Raw genomic sequence first — 13,705 nt, 5'->3', positions numbered from 1 at the left:
CGTTTTTTCATTTAGACTAGTGATCGTCCCGCCGAAGCGAGACAGTAGAAAAATCGTCTATATACTCATCGTTTTGGCCTTCTCCACGGAAATCTTTAGTAAAAGGCGAAAGATTTGTGCGTGAACTGAAGAAAGCCCAGAGTTGTCGTAAGTCGGCGCGACCTGTTGTGCCTTCGAGCCGACTTAACCTTTGCTTGTGGTGTGCCGCTTGCCAGTGTGTCCGTTCGTAGAGGACGCTTAAAAGGTGCTGCATCGTGAGGTGTAGACTTGACACAAGGACTTTCACCTTTCTGATCTACATCACCTAGTTCAGTGCGTTCGCGTGAATCACTAGGAAGTTGCGTTCGCTGTCTCGGAGAGTGTGGTCCCTGTAGGCAATACGTCCTACTAGTGGCTTGCGTTACATCTAGTTTGTTTCTACTGCAGTTCGACTCCTTTGGTTGTCTCTGAACTTTATTTCTTTCCTCGAGCCGATTTTGATTAGCTCGTATGTATTATTCTGCTAAAAAAAAAAAAACTTGTGAGCGGGATACGGCCGAAAGGCCCTTGGCTCAACCCCTGCCGTCTGCGGCCTTCACTCTTCGCATTTGGAAAGCCATTGAGTGGACCGTGCTTACCAAATCTCTGTGAGCGAGATGAGAGATAGGCCCGCGTATGGCCTCCTGCACGTTTTTTCATTTACACTAGTGATCGTCCCGCCGAAGCGAGACAGTAGAAAAATCGTCTATATACTCATCGTTTTGGCCTTCTCCACGGAAATCTTTAGTAAAAGGCGAAAGATTTGTGCGTGAACTGAAGAAAGCCCAGAGTTGACGTAAGTCGGCGCGACCTGTTGTGCCTTCGAGCCGACTTAACCTTTGCTTGTGGTGTGCCGCTTGCCAGTGTGTCCGTTCGTAGAGGACGCTTAAAAGGTGCTGCATCGTGAGGTGTAGACTTGACACAAGGACTTTCACCTTTCTGATCTACATCACCTAGTTCAGTGCGTTTGCGTGAATCACTAGGAAGTTGCGTTCGCTGTCTCGGAGAGTGTGGTCCCTGTAGGCAATACGTCGTACTAGTGGCTTGCGTTACATCTAGTTTGTTTCTACTGCAGTTCGACTCCTTTGGTTGTCTCTGAACTTTATTTCTTTCCTCGAGCCGATTTTGATTAGCTCGTATGTATTATTCTGCTAAAAAAAAAAAAAACTTGTGAGCGGGATACGGCCGAAAGGCCCTTGGCGCAACCCCTGCCGTCTGCGGCCTTCACTCTTCGCATTTGGAAAGCCATTGAGTGGACCGTGCTTACCAAGTCTCTGTGAGCGAGATGAGAGATAGGCCCGCGTATGGCCTCCTGCACGTTTTTTCATTTAGACTAGTGATCGTCCCGCCGAAGCGAGACAGTAGAAAAATCGTCTATATACTCATCGTTTTGGCCTTCTCCACGGAAATCTTTAATAAAAGCCGAAAGATTTGTGCGTGAACTGAAGAAAGCCCAGAGTTGTCGTAACTCGGCGCGACCTGTTGTGCCTTCGAGCCGACTTAACCTTTGCTTGTGGTGTTCCGCTTGCCAGTGTGTCTGTTCGTAGAGGACGCTTAAAAGGTGCTGCATCGTGAGGTGTAGACTTGACACAAGGACTTTCACCTTTCTGATCTACATCACCTAGTTCAGTGCGTTCGCGTGAATCACTAGGAAGTTGCGTTCGCTGTCTCGGAGAGTGTGGTCCCTGTAGGCAATACGTCGTACTAGTAGCTTGCGTTACATCTAGTTTGTTTCTACTGCAGTTCGACTCCTTTGGTTGTCTCTGAACTTTATTTCTTTCCTCGAGCCGATTTTGATTAGCTCGTATGTATTATTCTGCTAAAAAAAAAAAAACTTGTGAGCGGGATACGGCCGAAAGGCCCTTGGCTCAACCCCTGCCGTCTGCGGCCTTCACTCTTCGCATTTGGAAAGCCATTGAGTGGACCGTGCTTACCAAGTCTCTGTGAGCGAGATGAGAGATAGGCCCGCGTATGGCCTCCTGCACGTTTTTTCATTTAGACTAGTGATCGTCCCGCCGAAGCGAGACAGTAGAAAAATCGTCTATATACGCATCGTTTTGGCCTTCTCCACGGAAATCTTTAGTAAAAGGCGAAAGATTTGTGCGTGAACTGAAGAAAGCCCAGAGTTGTCGTAAGTCGGCGCGACCTGTTGTGCCTTCGAGCCGACTTAACCTTTGCTTGTGGTGTTCCGCTTGCCAGTGTGTCCGTTCGTAGAGGACGCTTAAAAGGTGCTGCATCGTGAGGTGTAGACTTGACACAAGGACTTTCACCTTTCTGATCTACATCACCTAGTTCAGTGCGTTCGCGTGAATCACTAGGAAGTTGCGTTCGCTGTCTCGGAGAGTGTGGTCCCTGTAGGCAATACGTCGTACTAGTGGCTTGCGTTACATCTAGTTTGTTTCTACTGCAGTTCGACTCCTTTGGTTGTCTCTGAACTTTATTTCTTTCCTCGAGCCGATTTTGATTAGCTCGTATGTATTATTCAGCTAAAAAAAAAAAAACTTGTGAGCGGGATACGGCCGAAAGGCCCTTGGCTCAACCCCTGCCGTCTGCGGCCTTCACTCTTCGCATTTGGAAAGCCATTGAGTGGACCGTGCTTACCAAGTCTCTGTGAGCGAGATGAGAGATAGACCCGCGTATGGCCTCCTGCACGTTTTTTCATTTAGACTAGTGATCGTCCCGCCGAAGCGAGACAGTAGAAAAATCGTCTATATACTCATCGTTTTGGCCTTCTCCACGGAAATCTTTAGTAAAAGGCGAAAGATTTGTGCGTGAACTGAAGAAAACCCAGAGTTGTCGTAAGTCGGCGCGACCTGTTGTGCCTTCGAGCCGACTTAACCTTTGCTTGTGGTGTGCCGCTTGCCAGTGTGTCCGTTCGTAGAGGACGCTTAAAAGGTGCTGCACCGTGAGGTGTAGACTTGACACAAGGACTTTCACCTTTCTGATCTACATCACCTAGTTGAGTGCGTTCGCGTGAATCACTAGGAAGTTGCGTTCGCTGTCTCGGAGAGTGTGGTCCCTGTAGGCAATACGTCGTACTAGTGGCTTGCGTTACATCTAGTTTGTTTCTACTGCAGTTCGACTCCTTTGGTTGTCTCTGAACTTTATTTCTTTCCTCGAGCCGATTTTGATTAGCTCGTATGTATTATTCTGCTAAAAAAAAAAAAAACTTGTGAGCGGGATACGGCCGAAAGGCCCTTGGCTCAACCCCTGCCGTCTGCGGCCTTCACTCTTCGCATTTGGAAAGCCATTGAGTGGACCGTGCTTACCAAGTCTCTGTGAGCGAGATGAGAGATAGGCCCGCGTATGGCCTCCTGCACGTTTTTTCATTTAGACTAGTGATCGTCCCGCCGAAGCGAGACAGTAGAAAAATCGTCTATATACTCATCGTTTTGGCCTTCTCCACGGAAATCTTTAGTAAAAGGCGAAAGATTTGTGCGTGAACTGAAGAAAGCCCAGAGTTGTCGTAAGTCGGCGCGACCTGTTGTGCCTTCGAGCCGACTTAACCTTTGCTTGTGGTGTGCCGCTTGCCAGTGTGTCCGTTCCTAGAGGACGCTTAAAAGGTGCTGCATCGTGAGGTGTAGACTTGACACAAGAACTTTCACCTTTCTGATCTACATCACCTAGTTCAGTGCGTTCGCGTGAATCACTAGGAAGTTGCGTTCGCTGTCTCGGAGAGTGTGGTCCCTGTAGGCAATACGTTGTACTAGTGGCTTGCGTTACATCTAGTTTGTTTCTACTGCAGTTCGACTCCTTTGGTTGTCTCTGAACTTTATTTCTTTCCTCGAGCCGATTTTGATTAGCTCGTATGTATTATTCAGCTAAAAAAAAAAAAACTTGTGAGCGGGATACGGCCGAAAGGCCCTTGGCTCAACCCCTGCCGTCTGCGGCCTTCACTCTTCGCATTTGGAAAGCCATTGAGTGGACCGTGCTTACCAAGTCTCTGTGAGCGAGATGAGAGATAGGCCCGCGTATGGCCTCCTGCACGTTTTTTCATTTAGACTAGTGATCGTCCCGCCGAAGCGAGACAGTAGAAAAATCGTCTATATACTCATCGTTTTGGCCTTCTCCACGGAAATCTTTAGTAAAAGGCGAAAGATTTGTGCGTGAACTGAAGAAAACCCAGAGTTGTCGTAAGTCGGCGCGACCTGTTGTGCCTTCGAGCCGACTTAACCTTTGCTTGTGGTGTGCCGCTTGCCAGTGTGTCCGTTCGTAGAGGACGCTTAAAAGGTGCTGCACCGTGAGGTGTAGACTTGACACAAGGACTTTCACCTTTCTGATCTACATCACCTAGTTCAGTGCGTTCGCGTGAATCACTAGGAAGTTGCGTTCGCTGTCTCGGAGAGTGTGGTCCCTGTAGACAATACGTCGTACTAGTGGCTTGCGTTACATCTAGTTTGTTTCTACTGCAGTTCGACTCCTTTGGTTGTCTCTGAACTTTATTTCTTTCCTCGAGCCGATTTTGATTAGCTCGTATGTATTATTCTGCTAAAAAAAAAAAAACTTGTGAGCGGGATACGGCCGAAAGGCCCTTGGCTAAACCCCTGCCGTCTGCGGCCTTCACTCTTCGCATTTGGAAAGCCATTGAGTGGACCGTGCTTACCAAGTCTCTGTGAGCGAGATGAGAGATAGGCCCGCGTATGGCCTCCTGCACGTTTTTTCATTTAGACTAGTGATCGTCCCGCCGAAGCGAGACAGTAGAAAAATCGTCTATATACTCATCGTTTTGGCCTTCTCCACGGAAATCTTTAGTAAAAGGCGAAAGATTTGTGCGTGAACTGAAGAAAACCCAGAGTTGTCGTAAGTCGGCGCGACCTGTTGTGCCTTCGAGCCGACTTAACCTTTGCTTGTGGTGTGCCGCTTGCCAGTGTGTCCGTTCGTAGAGGACGCTTAAAAGGTGCTGCATCGTGAGGTGTAGACTTGACACAAGGACTTTCACCTTTCTGATCTACATCACCTAGTTCAGTGCGTTCGCGTGAATCACTAGGAAGTTGCGTTCGCTGTCTCGGAGAGTGTGGTCCCTGTAGGCAATACGTCGTACTAGTGGCTTGCGTTACATCTAGTTTGTTTCTACTGCAGTTCGACTCCTTTGGTTGTCTCTGAACTTTATTTCTTTCCTCGAGCCGATTTTGATTAGCTCGTATGTATTATTCTGCTAAAAAAAAAAAAAACTTGTGAGCGGAATACGGCCGAAAGGCCCTTGGCTCAACCCCTGCCGTCTGCGGCCTTCACTCTTCGCATTTGGAAAGCCATTGAGTGGACCGTGCTTACCAAGTCTCTGTGAGCGAGATGAGAGATAGGCCCGCGTATGGCCTCCTGCACGTTTTTTCATTTAGACTAGTGATCGTCCCGCCGAAGCGAGACAGTAGAAAAATCGTCTATATACTCATCGTTTTGGCCTTCTCCACGGAAATCTTTAGTAAAAGGCGAAAGATTTGTGCGTGAACTGAAGAAAGCCCAGAGTTGTCGTAAGTCGGCGCGACCTGTTGTGCCTTCGAGCCGACTTAACCTTTGCTTGTGGTGTGCCGCTTGCCAGTGTGTCCGTTCGTAGAGGACGCTTAAAAGGTGCTGCATCGTGAGGTATAGACTTGACACAAGGACTTTCACCTTTCTGATCTACATCACCTAGTTCAGTGCGTTCGCGTGAATCACTAGGAAGTTGCGTTCGCTGTCTCGGAGAGTGTGGTCCCTGTAGGCAATACGTCGTACTAGTGGCTTGCGTTACATCTAGTTTGTTTCTACTGCAGTTCGACTCCTTTGGTTGTCTCTGAACTTTATTTCTTTCCTCGAGCCGATTTTGATTAGCTCGTATGTATTATTCTGCTAAAAAAAAAAAAACTTGTGAGCGGGATACGGCCGAAAGGCCCTTGGCTCAACCCCTGCCGTCTGCGGCCTTCACTCTTCGCATTTGGAAAGCCATTGAGTGGACCGTGCTTACCAAGTCTCTGTGAGCGAGATGAGAGATAGGCCCGCGTATGGCCTCCTGCACGTTTTTTCATTTAGACTAGTGATCGTCCCGCCGAAGCGAGACAGTAGAAAAATCGTCTATATACTCATCGTTTTGGCCTTCTCCACGGAAATCTTTAGTAAAAGGCGAAAGATTTGTGCGTGAACTGAAGAAAGCCCAGAGTTGTCGTAAGTCGGCGCGACCTGTTGTGCCTTCGAGCCGACTTAACCTTTGCTTGTGGTGTGCCGCTTGCCAGTGTGTCCGTTCGCAGAGGACGCTTAAAAGGTGCTGCATCGTGAGGTGTAGACTTGACACATGGACTTTCACCTTTCTGATCTACATCACCTAGTTCAGTGCGTTCGCGTGAATCACTAGGAAGTTGCGTTCGCTGTCTCGGAGAGTGTGGTCCCTGTAGGCAATACGTCGTACTAGTGGCTTGCGTTACATCTAGTTTGTTTCTACTGCAGTTCGACTCCTTTGGTTGTCTCTGAACGTTATTTCTTTCCTCGAGCCGATTTTGATTAGCTCGTATGTATTATTCTGCTAAAAAAAAAAAAAAACTTGTGAGCGGGATACGGCCGAAAGGCCCTTGGCTCAACCCCTGCCGTCTGCGGCCTTCACTCTTCGCATTTGGAAAGCCATTGAGTGGACCGTGCTTACCAAGTCTCTGTGAGCGAGATGAGAGATAGGCCCGCGTATGGCCTCCTGCACGTTTTTTCATTTAGACTAGTGATCGTCCCGCCGAAGCGAGACAGTAGAAAAATCGTCTATATACTCATCGTTTTGGCCTTCTCCACGGAAATCTTTAGTAAAAGGCGAAAGATTTGTGCGTGAACTGAAGAAAGCCCAGAGTTGTTGTAAGTCAGCGCGACCTGTTGTGCCTTCGAGCCGACTTAACCTTTGCTTGTGGTGTGCCGCTTGCCAGTTTGTCCGTTCGTAGAGGACGCTTAAAAGGTGCTGCATCGTGAGGTGTAGACTTGACACAAGGACTTTCACCTTTCTGATCTACATCACCCAGTTCAGTGCGTTCGCGTGAATCACTAGGAAGTTGCGTTCGCTGTCTCGGAGAGTGTGGTCCCTGTAGACAATACGTCGTACTAGTGGCTTGCGTTACATCTAGTTTGTTTCTACTGCAGTTCGACTCCTTTGGTTGTCTCTGAACTTTATTTCTTTCCTCGAGCCGATTTTGATTAGCTCGTATGTATTATTCTGCTAAAAAAAAAAAAACTTGTGAGCGGGATACGGCCGAAAGGCCCTTGGCTCAACCCCTGCCGTCTGCGGCCTTCACTCTTCGCATTTGGAAAGCCATTGAGTGGACCGTGCTTACCAAGTCTCTGTGAGCGAGATGAGAGATAGGCCCGCGTATGGCCTCCTGCACGTTTTTTCATTTAGACTAGTGATCGTCCCGCCGAAGCGAGACAGTAGAAAAATCGTCTATATACTCATCGTTTTGGCCTTCTCCACGGAAATCTTTAGTAAAAGGCGAAAGAGTTGTGCGTGAACTGAAGAAAGCCCAGAGTTGTCGTAAGTCGGCGCGACCTGTTGTGCCTTCGAGCCGACTTAACCTTTGCTTGTGGTGTGCCGCTTGCCAGTGTGTCCGTTCGTAGAGGACGCTTAAAAGGTGCTGCATCGTGAGGTGTAGACTTGACACAAGGACTTTCACCTTTCTGATCTACATCACCTAGTTCAGTGCGTTCGCGTGAATCACTAGGAAGTTGCGTTCGCTGTCTCGGAGAGTGTGGTCCCTGTAGACAATACGTCGTACTAGTGGCTTGCGTTACATCTAGTTTGTTTCTACTGCAGTTCGACTCCTTTGGTTGTCTCTGAACTTTATTTCTTTCCTCGAGCCGATTTTGATTAGCTTGTATGTATTATTCTGCTAAAAAAAAAAAAAACTTGTGAGCGGGATACGGCCGAAAGGCCCTTGGCTCAACCCCTGCCGTCTGCGGCCTTCACTCTTCGCATTTGGAAAGCCATTGAGTGGACCGTGCTTACCAAGTCTCTGTGAGCGAGATGAGAGATAGGCCCGCGTATGGCCTCCTGCACGTTTTTTCATTTAGACTAGTGATCGTCCCGCCGAAGCGAGACAGTAGAAAAATCGTCTATATACTCATCGTTTTGGCCTTCTCCACGGAAATCTTTAGTAAAAGGCGAAAGATTTGTGCGTGAACTGAAGAAAGCCCAGAGTTGTCGTAAGTCGGCGCGACCTGTTGTGCCTTCGAGCCGACTTAACCTTTGCTTGTGGTGTGCCGCTTGCCAGTGTGTCCGTTCGTAGAGGACGCTTAAAAGGTGCTGCATCGTGAGGTGTAGACTTGACACAAGGACTTTCACCTTTCTGATCTACATCACCTAGTTGAGTGCGTTCGCGTGAATCACTAGGAAGTTGCGTTCGCTGTCTCGGAGAGTGTGGTCCCTGTAGGCAATACGTCGTACTAGTGGCTTGCGTTACATCTAGTTTGTTTCTACTGCAGTTCGACTCCTTTGGTTGTCTCTGAACTTTATTTCTTTCCTCGAGCCGATTTTGATTAGCTCGTATGTATTATTCTGCTAAAAAAAAAAAAAAACTTGTGAGCGGGATACGGCCGAAAGGCCCTTGGCTCAACCCCTGCCGTCTGCGGCCTTCACTCTTCGCATTTGGAAAGCCATTGATTGGACCGTGCTTACCAAGTCTCTGTGAGCGAGATGAGAGATAGGCCCGCGTATGGCCTCCTGCACGTTTTTTCATTTAGACTAGTGATCGTCCCGCCGAAGCGAGACAGTAGAAAAATCGTCTATATACTCATCGTTTTGGCCTTCTCCACGGAAATCTTTAGTAAAAGGCGAAAGATTTGTGCGTGAACTGAAGAAAGCCCAGAGTTGTCGTAAGTCGGCGCGACCTGTTGTGCCTTCGAGCCGACTTAACCTTTGCTTGTGGTGTGCCGCTTGCCAGTGTGTCCGTTCGTAGAGGACGCTTAAAAGGTGCTGCATCGTGAGGTGTAGACTTGACACAAGGACTTTCACCTTTCTGATCTACATCACCTAGTTGAGTGCGTTCGCGTGAATCACTAGGAAGTTGCGTTCGCTGTCTCGGAGAGTGTGGTCCCTGTAGGCAAACGTCGTACTAGTGGCTTGCGTTACATCTAGTTTGTTTCTACTGCAGTTCGACTCCTTTGGTTGTCTCTGAACTTTATTTCTTTCCTCGAGCCGATTTTGATTAGCTCGTATGTATTATTCTGCTAAAAAAAAAAAAAAACTTGTGAGCGGGATACGGCCGAAAGGCCCTTGGCTCAACCCCTGCCGTCTGCGGCCTTCACTCTTCGCATTTGGAAAGCCATTGATTGGACCGTGCTTACCAAGTCTCTGTGAGCGAGATGAGAGATAGGCCCGCGTATGGCCTCCTGCACGTTTTTTCATTTAGACTAGTGATCGTCCCGCCGAAGCGAGACAGTAGAAAAATCGTCTATATACTCATCGTTTTGGCCTTCTCCACGGAAATCTTTAGTAAAAGGCGAAAGATTTGTGCGTGAACTGAAGAAAGCCCAGAGTTGTCGTAAGTCGGCGCGACCTGTTGTGCCTTCGAGCCGACTTAACCTTTGCTTGTGGTGTGCCGCTTGCCAGTGTGTCCGTTCGTAGAGGACGCTTAAAAGGTGCTGCATCGTGAGGTGTAGACTTGACACAAGGACTTTCACCTTTCTGATCTACATCACCCAGTTCAGTGCGTTCGCGTGAATCACTAGGAAGTTGCGTTCGCTGTCTCGGAGAGTGTGGTCCCTGTAGACAATACGTCGTACTAGTGGCTTGCGTTACATCTAGTTTGTTTCTACTGCAGTTCGACTCCTTTGGTTGTCTCTGAACTTTATTTCTTTCCTCGAGCCGATTTTGATTAGCTCGTATGTATTATTCTGCTAAAAAAAAAAAAACTTGTGAGCGGGATACGGCCGAAAGGCCCTTGGCTCAACCCCTGCCGTCTGCGGCCTTCACTCTTCGCATTTGGAAAGCCATTGAGTGGACCGTGCTTACCAAGTCTCTGTGAGCGAGATGAGAGATAGGCCCGCGTATGGCCTCCTGCACGTTTTTTCATTTAGACTAGTGATCGTCCCGCCGAAGCGAGACAGTAGAAAAATCGTCTATATACTCATCGTTTTGGCCTTCTCCACGGAAATCTTTAGTAAAAGGCGAAAGATTTGTGCGTGAACTGAAGAAAGCCCAGAGTTGTCGTAAGTCGGCGCGACCTGTTGTGCCTTCGAGCCGACTTAACCTTTGCTTGTGGTGTGCCGCTTGCCAGTGTGTCCGTTCGTAGAGGACGCTTAAAAGGTGCTGCATCGTGAGGTGTAGACTTGACACAAGGACTTTCACCTTTCTGATCTACATCACCTAGTTCAGTGCGTTCGCGTGAATCACTAGGAAGTTGCGTTCGCTGTCTCGGAGAGTGTGGTCCCTGTAGACAATACGTCGTACTAGTGGCTTGCGTTACATCTAGTTTGTTTCTACTGCAGTTCGACTCCTTTGGTTGTCTCTGAACTTTATTTCTTTCCTCGAGCCGATTTTGATTAGCTCGTATGTATTATTCTGCTAAAAAAAAAAAAAACTTGTGAGCGGGATACGGCCGAAAGGCCCTTGGCTCAACCCCTGCCGTCTGCGGCCTTCACTCTTCGCATTTGGAAAGCCATTGAGTGGACCGTGCTTACCAAGTCTCTGTGAGCGAGATGAGAGATAGGCCCGCGTATGGCCTCCTGCACGTTTTTTCATTTAGACTAGTGATCGTCCCGCCGAAGCGAGACAGTAGAAAAATCGTCTATATACTCATCGTTTTGGCCTTCTCCACGGAAATCTTTAGTAAAAGGCGAAAGATTTGTGCGTGAACTGAAGAAAGCCCAGAGTTGTCGTAAGTCGGCGCGACCTGTTGTGCCTTCGAGCCGACTTAACCTTTGCTTGTGGTGTGCCGCTTGCCAGTGTGTCCGTTCGTAGAGGACGCTTAAAAGGTGCTGCATCGTGAGGTGTAGACTTGACACAAGGACTTTCACCTTTCTGATCTACATCACCTAGTTGAGTGCGTTCGCGTGAATCACTAGGAAGTTGCGTTCGCTGTCTCGGAGAGTGTGGTCCCTGTAGGCAATACGTCGTACTAGTGGCTTGCGTTACATCTAGTTTGTTTCTACTGCAGTTCGACTCCTTTGGTTGTCTCTGAACTTTATTTCTTTCCTCGAGCCGATTTTGATTAGCTCGTATGTATTATTCTGCTAAAAAAAAAAAAAAACTTGTGAGCGGGATACGGCCGAAAGGCCCTTGGCTCAACCCCTGCCGTCTGCGGCCTTCACTCTTCGCATTTGGAAAGCCATTGATTGGACCGTGCTTACCAAGTCTCTGTGAGCGAGATGAGAGATAGGCCCGCGTATGGCCTCCTGCACGTTTTTTCATTTAGACTAGTGATCGTCCCGCCGAAGCGAGACAGTAGAAAAATCGTCTATATACTCATCGTTTTGGCCTTCTCCACGGAAATCTTTAGTAAAAGGCGAAAGATTTGTGCGTGAACTGAAGAAAGCCCAGAGTTGTCGTAAGTCGGCGCGACCTGTTGTGCCTTCGAGCCGACTTAACCTTTGCTTGTGGTGTGCCGCTTGCCAGTGTGTCCGTTCGTAGAGGACGCTTAAAAGGTGCTGCATCGTGAGGTGTAGACTTGACACAAGGACTTTCACCTTTCTGATCTACATCACCTAGTTCAGTGCGTTCGCGTGAATCACTAGGAAGTTGCGTTCGCTGTCTCGGAGAGTGTGGTCCCTGTAGACAATACGTCGTACTAGTGTTTTGCGTTACATCTAGTTTGTTTCTACTGCAGTTCGACTCCTTTGGTTGTCTCTGAACTTTATTTCTTTCCTCGAGCCGATTTTGATTAGCTCGTATGTATTATTCTGCTAAAAAAAAAAACTTGTGAGCAGGATACGGCCGAAAGGCCCTTGGCTCAACCCCTGCCGTCTGCGGCCTTCACTCTTCGCATTTGGAAAGCCATTGAGTGGACCGTGCTTACCAAGTCTCTGTGAGCGAGATGAGAGATAGGCCCGCGTATGGCCTCCTGCACGTTTTTTCATTTAGACTAGTGATCGTCCCGCCGAAGCGAGACAGTAGAAAAATCGTCTATATACTCATCGTTTTGGCCTTCTCCACGGAAATCTTTAGTAAAAGGCGAAAGATTTGTGCGTAAACTGAAGAAAGCCCAGAGTTGTCGTAAGTCGGCGCGACCTGTTGTGCCTTCGAGCCGACTTAACCTTTGCTTGTGGTGTGCCGCTTGCCAGTGTGTCCGTTCGTAGAGGACGCTTAAAAGGTGCTGCATCGTGAGGTGTAGACTTGACACAAGGACTTTCACCTTTCTGATCTACATCACCTAGTTCAGTGCGTTCGCGTGAATCACTAGGAAGTTGCGTTCGCTGTGTCGGCGAGTGTGGTCCCTGTAGGCAATACGTCGTACTAGTGTTTTGCGTTACATCTAGTTTGTTTCTACTGCAGTTCGATTCCTTTGGTTGTCTCTGAACTTTATTTCTTTCCTCGAGCCGATTTTGATTAGCTCGTATGTATTATTCTGCTAAAAAAAAAAAAAACTTGTGAGCGGGATACGGCCGAAAGGCCCTTGGCTCAACCCCTGCCGTCTGCGGCCTTCACTCTTCGCATTTGGAAAGCCATTGAGTGGACCGTGCTTACCAAGTCTCTGTGAGCGAGATGAGAGATAGGCCCGCGTATGGCCTCCTGCACGTTTTTTCATTTAGACTAGTGATCGTCCCGCCGAAGCGAGACAGTAGAAAAATCGTCTATATACTCATCGTTTTGGCCTTTTCCACGGAAATCTTTAGTAAAAGGCGACAGATTTGTGCGTGAACTGAAGAAAGCCCAGAGTTGTCGTAAGTCGGCGCGACCTGTTGTGCCTTCGAGCCGACTTAACCTTTGCTTGTGGTGTGCCGCTTGCCAGTGTGTCCGTTCGTAGAGGACGCTTAAAAGGTGCTGCATCGTGAGGTGTAGACTTGACACAAGGACTTTCACCTTTCTGATCTACATCACCTAGTTGAGTGCGTTCGCGTGAATCACTAGGAAGTTGCGTTCGCTGTCTCGGAGAGTGTGGTCCCTGTAGGCAATACGTCGTACTAGTGGCTTGCGTTACATCTAGTTTGTTTCTACTGCAGTTCGACTCCTTTGGTTGTCTCTGAACTTTATTTCTTTCCTCGAGCCGATTTTGATTAGCTCGTATGTATTATTCTGCTAAAAAAAAAAAAACTTGTGAGCGGGATACGGCCGAAAGGCCCTTGGCTCAACCCCTGCCGTCTGCGGCCTTCACTCTTCGCATTTGGAAAGCCATTGAGTGGACCGTGCTTACCAAGTCTCTGTGAGCGAGATGAGAGATAGGCCCGCGTATGGCCTCCTGCACGTTTTTTCATTTAGACTAGTGATCGTCCCGCCGAAGCGAGACAGTAGAAAAATCGTCTATATACTCATCGTTTTGGCCTTCTCCACGGAAATCTTTAGTAAAAGGCGAAAGATTTGTGCGTGAACTGAAGAAAGCCCAGAGTTGTCGTAAGTCGGCGCGACCTGTTGTGCCTTCGAGCCGACTTAACCTTTGCTTGTGGTGTGCCGCTTGCCAGTGTGTCCGTTCGTAGAGGACGCTTAAAAGGTGCTGCATCGTGAGGTGTAGACTTGACACAAGGACTTTCACCTTTCTGATCTACATCACCTAGTTCAGTGCGTTCGCGTGAATCACTAGGAAGTTGCGTTCGCTGTGTC

At 48.3% G+C, this 13,705-nt stretch overlaps 21 non-coding genes across 21 annotated transcripts; all 21 read right to left on the bottom strand.

The window, feature by feature from the left end:
- Nucleotides 1-24: 24 nt before the first annotated feature.
- On the bottom strand, nt 25-145 carry LOC130619534 (U5 spliceosomal RNA). The gene has a single exon (XR_008980274.1). It is a non-coding gene; the product is annotated as a U5 spliceosomal RNA (small nuclear RNA).
- Nucleotides 146-691: 546 nt separating this feature from the next.
- Nucleotides 692-812, bottom strand: LOC130619533 (U5 spliceosomal RNA). The gene has a single exon (XR_008980273.1). It is a non-coding gene; the product is annotated as a U5 spliceosomal RNA (small nuclear RNA).
- A 547-nt stretch (nt 813-1,359) lies between these two features.
- Nucleotides 1,360-1,480, bottom strand: LOC130619960 (U5 spliceosomal RNA). Its single transcript, XR_008980696.1, has one exon. It is a non-coding gene; the product is annotated as a U5 spliceosomal RNA (small nuclear RNA).
- Nucleotides 1,481-2,026: 546 nt separating this feature from the next.
- Nucleotides 2,027-2,147, bottom strand: LOC130619807 (U5 spliceosomal RNA). The gene has a single exon (XR_008980545.1). It is a non-coding gene; the product is annotated as a U5 spliceosomal RNA (small nuclear RNA).
- Nucleotides 2,148-2,693: 546 nt separating this feature from the next.
- LOC130619690 (U5 spliceosomal RNA) lies at nt 2,694-2,814 on the bottom strand. The gene has a single exon (XR_008980429.1). It is a non-coding gene; the product is annotated as a U5 spliceosomal RNA (small nuclear RNA).
- Nucleotides 2,815-3,361: 547 nt separating this feature from the next.
- Nucleotides 3,362-3,482, bottom strand: LOC130619532 (U5 spliceosomal RNA). Its single transcript, XR_008980271.1, has one exon. It is a non-coding gene; the product is annotated as a U5 spliceosomal RNA (small nuclear RNA).
- Nucleotides 3,483-4,028: 546 nt separating this feature from the next.
- On the bottom strand, nt 4,029-4,149 carry LOC130619689 (U5 spliceosomal RNA). The gene has a single exon (XR_008980428.1). It is a non-coding gene; the product is annotated as a U5 spliceosomal RNA (small nuclear RNA).
- Nucleotides 4,150-4,695: 546 nt separating this feature from the next.
- LOC130619688 (U5 spliceosomal RNA) lies at nt 4,696-4,816 on the bottom strand. Its single transcript, XR_008980427.1, has one exon. It is a non-coding gene; the product is annotated as a U5 spliceosomal RNA (small nuclear RNA).
- Nucleotides 4,817-5,363: 547 nt separating this feature from the next.
- LOC130619531 (U5 spliceosomal RNA) lies at nt 5,364-5,484 on the bottom strand. Its single transcript, XR_008980270.1, has one exon. It is a non-coding gene; the product is annotated as a U5 spliceosomal RNA (small nuclear RNA).
- A 546-nt stretch (nt 5,485-6,030) lies between these two features.
- LOC130619530 (U5 spliceosomal RNA) lies at nt 6,031-6,151 on the bottom strand. Its single transcript, XR_008980269.1, has one exon. It is a non-coding gene; the product is annotated as a U5 spliceosomal RNA (small nuclear RNA).
- Nucleotides 6,152-6,699: 548 nt separating this feature from the next.
- LOC130619529 (U5 spliceosomal RNA) lies at nt 6,700-6,820 on the bottom strand. Its single transcript, XR_008980268.1, has one exon. It is a non-coding gene; the product is annotated as a U5 spliceosomal RNA (small nuclear RNA).
- Nucleotides 6,821-7,366: 546 nt separating this feature from the next.
- On the bottom strand, nt 7,367-7,487 carry LOC130619915 (U5 spliceosomal RNA). The gene has a single exon (XR_008980651.1). It is a non-coding gene; the product is annotated as a U5 spliceosomal RNA (small nuclear RNA).
- Nucleotides 7,488-8,034: 547 nt separating this feature from the next.
- LOC130619527 (U5 spliceosomal RNA) lies at nt 8,035-8,155 on the bottom strand. The gene has a single exon (XR_008980267.1). It is a non-coding gene; the product is annotated as a U5 spliceosomal RNA (small nuclear RNA).
- A 548-nt stretch (nt 8,156-8,703) lies between these two features.
- On the bottom strand, nt 8,704-8,824 carry LOC130619526 (U5 spliceosomal RNA). Its single transcript, XR_008980266.1, has one exon. It is a non-coding gene; the product is annotated as a U5 spliceosomal RNA (small nuclear RNA).
- A 547-nt stretch (nt 8,825-9,371) lies between these two features.
- On the bottom strand, nt 9,372-9,492 carry LOC130619524 (U5 spliceosomal RNA). Its single transcript, XR_008980264.1, has one exon. It is a non-coding gene; the product is annotated as a U5 spliceosomal RNA (small nuclear RNA).
- A 546-nt stretch (nt 9,493-10,038) lies between these two features.
- On the bottom strand, nt 10,039-10,159 carry LOC130619523 (U5 spliceosomal RNA). Its single transcript, XR_008980263.1, has one exon. It is a non-coding gene; the product is annotated as a U5 spliceosomal RNA (small nuclear RNA).
- A 547-nt stretch (nt 10,160-10,706) lies between these two features.
- LOC130619522 (U5 spliceosomal RNA) lies at nt 10,707-10,827 on the bottom strand. The gene has a single exon (XR_008980262.1). It is a non-coding gene; the product is annotated as a U5 spliceosomal RNA (small nuclear RNA).
- A 548-nt stretch (nt 10,828-11,375) lies between these two features.
- Nucleotides 11,376-11,496, bottom strand: LOC130619521 (U5 spliceosomal RNA). Its single transcript, XR_008980260.1, has one exon. It is a non-coding gene; the product is annotated as a U5 spliceosomal RNA (small nuclear RNA).
- A 544-nt stretch (nt 11,497-12,040) lies between these two features.
- LOC130618811 (U5 spliceosomal RNA) lies at nt 12,041-12,161 on the bottom strand. The gene has a single exon (XR_008979555.1). It is a non-coding gene; the product is annotated as a U5 spliceosomal RNA (small nuclear RNA).
- A 547-nt stretch (nt 12,162-12,708) lies between these two features.
- On the bottom strand, nt 12,709-12,829 carry LOC130619956 (U5 spliceosomal RNA). The gene has a single exon (XR_008980693.1). It is a non-coding gene; the product is annotated as a U5 spliceosomal RNA (small nuclear RNA).
- A 546-nt stretch (nt 12,830-13,375) lies between these two features.
- LOC130619520 (U5 spliceosomal RNA) lies at nt 13,376-13,496 on the bottom strand. The gene has a single exon (XR_008980259.1). It is a non-coding gene; the product is annotated as a U5 spliceosomal RNA (small nuclear RNA).
- Between the last annotated feature and the right edge of the window lie 209 nt (nt 13,497-13,705).

This window comes from Hydractinia symbiolongicarpus, chromosome 11, assembly GCF_029227915.1.
Source record: "Hydractinia symbiolongicarpus strain clone_291-10 chromosome 11, HSymV2.1, whole genome shotgun sequence".
Taxonomy (NCBI): domain Eukaryota; kingdom Metazoa; phylum Cnidaria; class Hydrozoa; order Anthoathecata; family Hydractiniidae; genus Hydractinia; species Hydractinia symbiolongicarpus.
This window is presented reverse-complemented; position numbering and strand designations above follow the sequence as displayed.